The sequence below is a fragment of the Podarcis gaigeae genome (genome assembly GCF_964106915.1).
Source record: "Podarcis gaigeae genome assembly, chromosome: Z".
In the NCBI taxonomy this organism is placed as follows: domain Eukaryota; kingdom Metazoa; phylum Chordata; class Lepidosauria; order Squamata; family Lacertidae; genus Podarcis; species Podarcis gaigeae.
This window is the reverse complement of record NC_139691.1, coordinates 19775926-19787553: the sequence shown is the minus strand read 5'-3', so window position 1 is coordinate 19787553 and position 11628 is coordinate 19775926. Positions and strand designations below refer to the sequence as shown.

Below are 11628 nucleotides of genomic sequence, written 5' to 3'. Positions count from 1 at the left end.
GCAGCGATCACAGGAAAAAAGCTTGGTAACTACAGTGGTACCTCGGGTTAAGTACTTAATTCGTTCCAGAGGTCCGTTCTTAACCTGAAACTGTTCTTAACCTGAAACACCACTTTAGCTAATGGGGCCTCCTGCTGCTGATTTCTGTTCTGCCGCCGGAGCCTGATTTCTGTTCTCATCCTGAAGCAAAGTTCTTAACCTGAAGCACTATTTCTGGGTTAGCGGAGTCTGTAACCTGAAGCGTATGTAACCTGAAGCATATGTAACCCGAGGTACCACTGGATGTGACCATTCAGCATCCTGGTCTCCCTCCTCTGCACAAGTTCAACTTAATCAACTTGCCAATATCTGCTCCTCTCTCCCAATTAACCTCCATCTCCAGGGTTTGCCCTGTGACAGCACCTGGGGCCACCTCCAGGTCTCCAGTTTCGGCCCTGAAATCTCAGGATCTGGGATGTTCCTGCCCTGGCAATGCTGGCTCTGAATAAATGTTGGAATTGGCTCTGTTGAATTTTGGCACATTTCTCTCCCCCTCCAGCCCCCTACATGGGTGTTGTGTGATTCTTGCAGTGAGCAGCATTTTGTGAACAGAGCTGATCTATTTCCATCCGATGAGCTCATTGCTGGGCTGGAATTTGCCCCCAGGGGATGTTCTACTCACACGCTGATGTCACTGAGCCAAATCCCCCCCAAAAAAACAACTCAAGAGGGTCTTCCCTCCCTGGAGCTGTCAGTAAATATCTGTCAAACAGAAGCAACACTGGACGTTTGCAGCGAGGAGGGAACTCTGGAACCCGAGACACTGTTTTCAATCAAAGCCTGCTTCAAAGACTCACCACAACCTCCCTGGATAAAATAAGAACCCAGCTGCCTGCAACAGTTTTAAATCCATCACTGAGAGATTAAATTCTAAAGGGATTTGAGCTTTTCAATATACACAGCCCAGCCTTAAGTACCTCTTCAGTTTCTGCATTTAGGAAGTGGGGAGGGTGGGAGTGGGATGGAGAGAAGGCTCAGAAAAGGCCTGACAAACTCTTCATATGATCTCAACCTTATTCTGGTGATAGTCATATAACTTGCAGAGTCATATAATTGCAGAGCTGGAACGGACTCCAAGGGTCATCCAGTCCGACCCCCTGCAATGCAGGAATTGCAGCTAAAGAATCCTTGGCAGATGGCCATCCAACCTCTGCTTAGAAACCTCCAAGGAAGGAGTGTCCACCACCTTCTGAGGGAGTCTGTTCTGTGGGATATTGCATTCAAATATAATTAGCAAGCATAAGACTAGTTAATGCATGAAGGGGTTAAGATCATAGAATTGTGCTCCTAGACTCTGCTAGGTCACACAACTCACCTGGAAGAAATTTATGTTTCCTCATTTGTTCATTCTCCTTTCACCAAGCAAACTGACCATGCCTAAGATTGCTCTCTACAAGCTAAGACTGCTTGTGTGGAGCTAGTTCACGATCTTTGGTGTCTCAAGATTTCTGCCTGTGTTTACTTGTGCTGCATGGATAAATGCATGAACCTGACTTTTGAAATTTTGCAAGTAAAGAATTTTTAAACTTACTAAGGTGTGTGGTAGAAATGAGGAAGCTCTGACTCAGGATGGGATATTTAAAAGGTTTAACAGCCTATATTCCCACGCTACACAGCTGCTCGCTTTTGTGACTTTAAAACTCTGATGTGAGCTCTCCCTGGCTGGAGACTGTGTTTAACCCTGCATTTTGAATCTAGGGATCCAGTCTTTTATGAATCCCCCCATGCAGGTGATTTATATATTTCCTCCCGTAAGTTCCACTGTCAAGCAGCTCATGCTGTCGGGAAGTTCTTCCTAATTTTTAGTTGGAATCTCCTTTCATGTAACTTTAATCCATTGGTTCAGGTCCTCCCTTTTGGAGCAGCAGAAAACAATCTCACTCCATGTTTCCTGTGTCAGTCCTTCACATATCTGAAGATGCCTCTCATGTCACCTCTCAGTCTCCTCTTCTCCAAGCTAAACATCCCCAACTCCCTCAACCATTCTCACAAAGCTTTGTTTATTCAGACCCTTTATCTTCTCTGGGATTCTCATGACATGTCAACCTTAGGTTTTTAGATGCTTTTGAAAGGCACAAAAAATGAAGACTCCTAAAGGCAAAACTTTGTATGTATGTGAGTGTGTGGGTGTGCAATTGCTTTAGAGGCAGGCAGGGCAGGTCATCTTCCTCTTCCTCTTCCAACTCTCTACCTGAATCCTTTTCTCCATCCATCCCTCCACCAGGTGGAGGTTGAGGGGCCCCTTCCCAAGTGCCAAAATGCAAACCTGTCAACCGGGGGGGGGGGGGGCTTTCCCCACCAACAAAGCTGCCAGTGAGGGTCACTGACCTTGGCCCTGTCTTTCAGTTGCCATTCCAGAGGAGAAACAAGGTCACTGTTTCTTCACAGCGAAGTAAGGCAAAGAGAAGTGCAGGGGGAATTTTATTTATTCATATATTATTTTTTTTTTAAAAAAAATAATTTTATGTGAGTTATGTGATCCTTTTACATGTTTTTGTTAATGCATTGTGGTATTTTATGTATTGCGACCAGCTGTTCTTTTTATTGATTATAGTTCAGTAATGATTTTCTGTAGTTGTTGAGAGTGAACGTCTGCTTAATTATTATTTGCTGATATTCTGAGAATTAAATTTATCATATGACTCTGAGGCATAATAAATAAATAAATCTTATTTAAACAAGCCTGCCCAGATGTTCAGAAAGTCTGCATGAGTTTTAATTTGTTTTAGTCTATTCTATTGTGGTGTTGAATATCTGTATGTTTCAAATTGTGGTTGTAATTCTTTTTAGTGATTTTATTGTTTTATCTTTTTTGTAATCCACTTTCAGTTTTTCTGTCTACAACCACAAAGTGTATAAATTTCATGAACTAAATTATTGAATATTACCGGTACTTTATTTGTTACAAGTTTATTTTAAATTTATATTTTTATTATGGGGTTTTTTGCATTGGATTGGATTGTTATGGGGTGTGTGGTCATATAGAATAATAGATCCGTAGAGTTGGAAGGGACCGTGAGGGTCATCTAGTCCAGCCCTTGCAATGCAGGATTCTTGCTTAACGTGGAGCTCAAACCCACGACCCTACAACTAAGGGTCTCATGTTTTATGGCATGGGTAGGCATTGGATCCGGCCCAATGGCCTTCTCAATCCAGCTCGCGAATGGTCTGGGAATCAGTGTGTTTTTACATGAGTAGAATGTGTGCTTTTATTTAAAATGCATCTCTGGGTTATTTGCGAGGCATAGTAATTCATTCATTCCTGCCCCCCAAAAATAGTCAGGCCCCCCACAAGGTCCGAGGGACAATGGACCAGCCCCCTGCTGAAAAAGCTTGCTGATCCCTGATCTATGGACTGAGCTATCTTCGTTGCGTCTTTTGTTGTTTCTTCAGCTCATAAGCTGCATTGTGCGTAGTGATGTATAAAGGTAGTAGACAAACTTAAAGTGATAATAATAATAATAATAATAATAATGATGATGATGATGATGATGATGAAGGCTGGCTTCTGGAAAGTTGCTGAGTGAAGGGTAGAATGCAAAACTCATGCAGCAGCAGGCACATGACAAAGACCAGGAAAGGGAGCTTTCTTTCACCTTCCTTCCTGACCCATTCCTGCTCCTGGATGACCCAGAGAGACCACCCGCTCTTCAGGAGTGGAGTTGCCAGTCACACCTGCCAGCTTTTGAAAATCTGAAACAGCAAAATCAAAGCATGCAAAAAATAAAGTCAGTTGAAGCTGTCCATGCTCTGAAGAGGGATCTGCAGGTAAATGTTTTCAAGCACATTAATTTTGGTTCCTTCATTGCAGGGGCTTGGGCTACATGACTCTTGCGATCCTTTCCAACTCTACAATTCTATTATTCAGTGGAAGTTTTTAAACAGAGTTTTATGGCCTCCAGTGACCAGGGGCTGATGGGACCAGGGCTGGTGGGAGTTGTAGTCTAATACATCTGGAGGGCACCAGATTGGGGGATACTTTCTAGCTCCACCTTCAAGCTCAGACTGGAGCGTTCTGAGCTGTGGAATCCACCTCCTCCTGGAATCCAGCAAGGTGGGTTTTTGAGGCGTCGTTCACACCTCATTAAGGACGTGTGAAGTGTTGGGATTAATCCTCAATTACCCCTGAACACATGTGTTCACACTTCCATGGAGACCCTGGGGTTTTGGAGTAGGCTGCGGTAAGCCACAAGAGGAAAAAATACCTTCAAAGCAGGAGCAGACCGTAGTGCAGGCTTCCTCAACCTCGGCCCTCCAGTTGTTTTTGGCCTACAACTCCCATGGTCCCTAGCTAGCAGGACCAGTGGTCAGGGATGAAAGGAATTGTAGTCTCAAAACAAGCGATTGCCAAAGAAGAAGAAGACTCTGTCCAGCTCTGGGTACCACAATTTAGGAATGATATTGACCAGCTGAAACATGTGCAGGTGACCAAGATGATCCAGGGTCTGGAAACCAAGCTGGATGAGAAACGGTTGAGGGAGTTGGGTATGTTTAGCCTGGAGAAGAGGAGACTGAGAGATAACAAGAAAGCCATCTTCAAATATTTGAAGGGCTGTCCCAGGGAAGGTGGAGCCAGAGGGGAGGACCCAAACCAATGGATCTGAATGAGAGAGAAAAGAGATTCTGACTAAGCATTAGGAATAGCTTCCTAAAGGCAAGAGTTCTTCAGCAGTGGAACAGACCCTTTGAAGGTGGCAGATTCTCCTTCATTGGAGACTTTTAAGCAGAGGTTGGATGACCTACCATCAGGGATTCTTGAGCTGTGATTCCTGCATTGCATGGGGTTGGGCTACATGATGCGTAGGCTTCCAACTCTACCATTCTGAGGCCTGCAGCCTGGTTCTGAACTGGTGAATCACCAGGCAGATCACAGAGGACTTATGATCCAAGTTAAGAGCTTGGGCTCTGTGCTGAAGGGAGATAATTGTAGAGTTGGAAGAGACTCCAGACGTCATCTAGTCCAACCTGCTACAATGCAGCAATCTCAACTAAATGCCACCTCCTTTATTGGGAAACTCAGGCGGTGGGTCCTGCTAGCCCTGCAATAGCAAATGTCTTCTTGACAAACAGGAGTGAAGAGAAGGGCTGTCAACCAAGCTGGCTCTGGGCAGATGCAGCCACCTTCCTCTTCTGCTCCGGGAGGCAATTCTGATCTTCCAATCTCCGCTGGCAGCTGCTCACCTTTTCTCTGGTTCCTGTGAGTGATTTCAGCCACACACAAAGAAAAAAGGTCAGGCATATATTTTTAGCTATGCTGCCTCCGAGGCTGAGAGATGAAAATCTTGCCCGCTCATCTCATCAGTTGCATGTTGCTGAACCTTGCGAGTTTCAGAGCGGAATTTGCTTGTGTGGACCAGCCACCCAACAGATGCCAGGAATGCTGGCAGGAGGCAGGGATGGCCACCAACTTGGATGGCTTTAAAAGAGGATTGGACAAATTTAAACTTGCTCAGCGCGTCCGTTTGGCACAGCTCATAAGGACTTCCATGTGTCAGGAGACCGCCTGGGCCTCTCCCAGCGCCCCTAATCCAAGCCTTTTTGCAAGTCGGAGCGGTCTGAATGAAATCTCACACAATGCCAGGGGGTTATGTTTACAGGCAGTGATTGAAGAGCCAGCCTGGATCCTGCGAGGCTGCACACAATGGCCTCTTTGTCCCACTCGAGCCAATGGACCTTGGAACAAGCATTCAGAAGAGAGTGTGAGCCTTTGTGCGAGCTGCTGAGGGGGGAAGCTTCTCTCCCAGCCCCCAGGATAGAATCATAGCATCGTAGAAATAGAAGGTACCACAAGGTTCATCTAGTCCAACCCTCTGCAAAGCAGGAATCACAGCAAACGAATCCCTAACAGATGGCCATCCAACCTCTGTTTAAAACCTCCACATTCCTTGATCATAGAATCATAGAATTTTAGTATTGCAAGGGATTCCAAAGATCATCCAGTGCAACCCACTGCAATGCAGGAATTACAACTAAAGCATCTATGACAGATGACCATCTGACTTCTCCTTAAAACCCTCCAAGAAAGCAGAGCCCAGGGCATGCCCGATGCCTTTGCAGCCAGTAAAAGCTTTCCCCATTGTGTCTCCCCCGGTGGGCATGGAGACGGTTGCCCAAAGACAAGGGCTAAATCATAGAATTGTAGTGTCAGAAGGGCACCCCAAGGGCCATCTATTCCAGTCCGCTGCATTGCAAGAATCACAGCTAAAGAATCCCTGACAGATGGCTAGGCAAGCTCAACAGGGAGTAGGGAAACCCAGTGCTGCTTGTGGTATCATGTGCACTCTGAGCCACAATTGTGTTTGGCGAAAAATGGCAGCACAGAGGATGCCTCACAATTGTCAGGGTCTTCTGTGCAGTGGGACGCAGAAGGGACGCAGGTGGCGCTGTGGGTTAAAGCCTCAGCGCCTAGGACTTGCCGATCGAAAGGTCGGCGGTTCGAATCCCTGCGGCGGGGTGCGCTCCCGCTGCTCGGTCCCAGCGCCTGCCAACCTAGCAGTTCGAAAGCACCTCCGGGTGCAAGTAGATAAATAGGGACCGCTTACCAGTGGGAAGGTAAACGGCGTTTCCGTGTGCGGCTCTGGCTCGCCAGAGCAGTGATGTCATGCTGGCCACGTGACCCGGAAGTGTCTCCGGACAGCGCTGGCCCCTGGCCTCTTGAGTGAGATGGGCGCACAACCCCAGAGTCTGGCAAGACTGGCCCGTACGGGCAGGGGTACCTTTACCTTTACCTTTACCTCTGTGCAGTGCAATCCCCAGTAGGAGATACAAAGGCTGTATTGCCATCTTTCATGGATTGTTTAGTTGTGATTTCTCATTGCAGAAGGTTGGATGAGATGACCCTTGGGGTCCTTTCCCAACACTACAGTTCTCTGGTTCTATAATTCCAAGCCCCATATTTGGAATGCAGCAATCGAAAGCTAGAACTGGCTCAACAAAAAGAGATAAAGCAGAAATGGAAGACAGAATAGAATTACATCATCTGTCCCCGTCCCCACCCTGGGAGGCTGTGGGGCAAAAAGACACTTCAAAAAGTCCAACACCCTCCTACCTGAGAGCAAGTGTGGTGTAATGTTTAGAGCATCTGTCTTGGACCTGAGAAGGACCAGTGTTCAAATTTCCACTCAGCCATTAAGTCCCTGCTTCTCAGCCTAGCCTATACCACAGAGTTTTTTATTAGAGATTAAATGAAGAGGTGGGGAGCCATGTAAACCACCATGAGGCTGGGATATAAATTAAATAAATAAAATGTATTAATTGCTTAGTGAAGGAATGGTGACATTTAGAATTAAAAGACTTTTGGAATTCGAAGGATAAGGCTTAAGGTTTGAATGGCACAGATATTTTTGGCATGATAAAAAGGTAAAGGGACCCCTGACCGTCAGGTCCACTCTGGGGTTGCTGCGCTCATCTCACTTTACTGGCCGAGGGAGCCAGCGTACAGCTTCCAGGTCATGTAGCCAGCATGACTAAGCTGCTTCTGGTGAACCAGAGCAGTGCACGGAAATGCCGTTTAGTTTCCCGCTGGAGCGGTACCTATTTATCTACTTGCACTTTGATGTGCTTTCGAACTGCTTGGTTGGCAGGAGCTGGGACAGAGCAACGGGAGCTCACCTTGTTGCAGAGATTTGAACCATCAACCTTCTGATCGGCAAGCCCTAGGCTCTGTGGTTTAACCCACAGCGCCACCCATGTCCTTATGATAAAGTCAATGTAAATTATGTAAATGTGGATGTTAAGAACCACTTTATTAAATGTGTTAAATTACCGGTAATAATCTGGAATAGATATAAACTTAGGTGATGCACCAAGACACCATTATAGTTTTCACTGCAAGAAGCTTTCTGTAGAAAAGAGCTGATGGGTAAAGAGAAATGGTTAACTTATGAAGAGTTATTAGAGTGGAACCAAGGATATTGCAAAATTAAAACAAGGGAACAATTAACAGTGGGACGTTATAACTTCCAATGGTTTTTTCAGTTACAATTAGCAGAGAGATTTAAGTTGAATAAAGAGACTTGGGGTATGGAACAAAGTAAGATGGATTTTGTGATACAATTGTGTAATAATGATGAACATGTTAAATTAAAAATGTATAAACTGTTGCTGTAAATAGAAATGGAAGAGGAACAAGTTAAATAATGCATGATTAAATGGACAAAAAATGTTAATAATACATAGATGAAACGGTGGGAACACATGTGGACAAAGGGGTTAAAATACACACTAAGTTATGATTTAAAAGAGAATTTTTATAATATGATGTACCTTTGGTATCTAACTCCCGATAAGTTATTTAAAAAGCATAAAAATGTTCCAAATGTTTGTTGGAAGTGTCAAGTACACAAAGGGGCATTTTATCATGCTTGGTGGATGTGTAAAAAGCTAAAAAATATTGGCTACAAATACATACATTGATACAAATGATTTTGAAGGTAAGTGTTCAACTGAAATCAGAACTGTTCCTGCTGGGACTACTGGATATAGAACTAGAAAAAGAGTATAGAAGATTATTTCAATAGATGATCACAAGGGTGAGATTGTTCTATACATAAAGTCAGAAGGACTTATTGTTGTGTAGTTTAAATGATGGATATTTATATTTTAGTAGTTTGTGCGACTTGGTTTCTATACCTTGTGAATGAGACTATTTTGGCACTGAATGAAATATAAATAGATTAATCATGTGATAATCAAAAGACATTTCCAGAAACAAATGACAGATATGAGCTGCAATTCCTGCCTTGCCAGAGGTTTCTCCTAGATTACACATTCGGCCCCTTCCAAGTCTATGAGTCTATTATTCATTGGAGGTTTTTATACCAAACTTGGATGGCCATCTGTCAGGGATTGTTTAGTCACAATTCCTGCATTACAGATATTTGGGCTAGATGACACTTTGGAGTCCCTTTCAATCCTACAATTCTAGGACTTTAAGGAAGCAGCTAGCTATGAGGGACATAAAATACCTTGATATCTACTTGGAGACAAGCACTCTTAAAGTGTGTCATCACCAGTGATCTCCCAATATCCTCAAACCTGCCCTGAACTAAGACTGAAATAGGTAAAGAAACTCCATTTCCTCCAAGCAGATCTGTAGCTGAAGTCACAACCCTAATCAAGCACTTACCCCCACCCTTCAAATGGGGTATTTGTGATGAGACATTTGTTTTCAATTACCTGAAGGTTTAGAGAGGACTTCTTTAAAAACAAAAGAGCCATCTGGATCAGGCCAATGGCTAATGACCAACCAGATGCCACAATGGGAAACTAGCCAGCCGAATTCTAGCACAATAGCTCCTGTGGTTTCCAACAACTGGTATTCAGCAAGTTATTGCTACCTCCAACCATGGAGGCAGAACATGGCCACTGTGGCTAGCAGCCATTAACAACCTTCTCTCAACAGCCATCTCCTCCATGAATTTCATAGAACTATAATGTTGGAAGGGACCTCAAGGTTCATCTAGTCCAACCCATTTGTGCAATCCTCTTTTAAAGCCATCCAAGTCCGTGGCCATCACTGCCTCCTGTTGGAGAGAGTTCCACGGTTGAACTAAGAAGGACTTTCTTTTACCTGCCCTGAATCTTCCAACATTCAGCTTTCTTGGATGTCCCCAAGTTCTAGTATTATGAGAGAGGAACGAATAAATTTCTCCATTGGCTTTCTCCATGCCATTTATCATTTTATAAACTTCTATCATGTTGTCTCTTACTCACCTTTTCTCTGAACTAAAAAGTCCCAAACGCTGCATCATTTTGATTGCCCTTTTCCAACTCTACAATATGAATATGTTTGTGGAGCCAAATTATAAATTAAATTTCAATCTATTTTTGTTGTATCTGCTGGGATCTCTTAAGGAGCTTTTGGACAGAAGCTTTTGGCTTTCTGTTGTAATCTTCTTGCAATAAGATAAGGCCAGAGAATGGAGCTGAGTCTTCAGGAGGAGTTCTTAAATGACCAGGGAAAACTCTTGACCCCACTGCTTTTCCAAGCACCCACCCACCACAACAGAAGGGTCCAGCCAAGGAGACCTTTTCTGTTTCTAGGTTCTGGGATTCCTTTTTCTCCCCTTGTATTTCATAGAATTGTAGAGTTGGTCCCCTAGGGTCAACTTGCCCAACTCCTTGCAACACAGGAACCACAGCTGAAGAGCTCAAAAGCCTCTAACAAATGAGAGTCCACCACTTCATTGTCAGGAATTATTTAGCAGTGATTCCTGCGTTACAGAGGCTTGGACTACATTATCCTTGGGGTCCCTTTCAACTCTGCAACTCCATGATTCCCTTATTCTAAGACTAGAGTGATGGGCTCTGCGCACCATATTCCAGTCATAATCTGCTTAAAGTGCTGCCTTACTTCACAAGGTTTCACTACTGGAAAAAGTTGAGCCCAAACCCATCTTCATTGTTAGTTATCTTATTTTATCCCGTCTTTCCTAAAATCTCATCCTTGGATGCTTTACTGTGGAGCTTAAAAAGTTATATGTGATTAGTTGCATAGGCATAGCCAGGATTTTTGTTAGGGGAGGGCAGGAATTGGTTAGGGGGGCCAGAACAAATGTGATTGATCAGTTAGTTTTTTCTATTGTTTTACTTTATCTAGTGAGGGCAACTGCCCCCCTGCTCCCCCCTTGGCTATGCCCATGATTAGTTGTGATTCCAGTTGGTTGGACAAAATGACCTGTGGGGCTATCTTCAATTCTACAATCCTTGCACACATCAGAAGCCGAATGTTGGAAGGTTTGGGACGAATAAAAGGAATTACACAGTGCATGGTTCAACTGCGGAACTTGCTGCCACAGGAGGCTGTGATAGCCACCAACTTGGACAGCTATAAAAGAGGACTGGACAAGTTCATGGAGGAGGAGAGGGCTATTGATGACTACTAACCACAATGGTTATGCTTTGCCTTGCACAGTTGGAGACAACAATGCTTTGGCATGTGAGTTGCTGGAGACTACAGGAAAGGGGACTGCTCTTGTGCTCAAATCCTACTTGATGGTTTCCTATAATAGGCATCTGGTTGGCCACTGTGGGAATAGGATGTTTGGCCTGATCCAGCATGGCTCTTCTTAGGTTCTTATGTTCTGTGTCCTTATCTTGATTCAAAATTACACCTAAACACAGACCTTCCAAGTGTTCCTATTTTCCAGGGATGTCCCCGATTTAGAGAAGCCGTCCCAGTTTCTGATTTGATCCCAGAATGTCCCACTTTTCCTTAGGATGTCCCTATTTTCAATGTTGGAGGGTATGGAGTTATGTGACCCCCCAAGCCATCTGAAGGCAATCCTCTATAGGGAAGATTTTTTTAAAGTTTAATGTTTCATTATGTTTTTATATATATTGGAATAGGTCCCTATTTTCATCAGAGAAATGTTAGAAGGTATGTAAACAGCAACAAAATTTTCTGTCCCCAGCTTGGGAACTCTTAGAATGTGGCAACAATATCTCAAAAGACAGCCAATTTGACAGAGAACAGACAGATGGAAAGGCAGACAAACCACTTTCCAAAATATGGAAATAAATCTCAGGATGCAGCAGTTGTGCCACTTGTTTTGGACCTCCTATGGGGTTCCCTTGTGGGTGCTGACT

At 44.1% G+C, this 11628-nt stretch overlaps 1 protein-coding gene across 1 annotated transcript in view; it reads right to left on the bottom strand.

Moving 5' to 3' along the window:
• Positions 1 to 217: 217 nt before the first annotated feature.
• The window catches only part of LOC310836721 (uncharacterized protein), a gene marked incomplete at its 5' end in the record, with an annotated part of 135592 nt that continues 124181 nt past the window's right edge, over positions 218 to 11628 (bottom strand). Inside the window, one exon of the mRNA XM_083722451.1 lies at positions 218 to 235. The remainder of the gene's footprint in view (positions 236 to 11628) is intronic.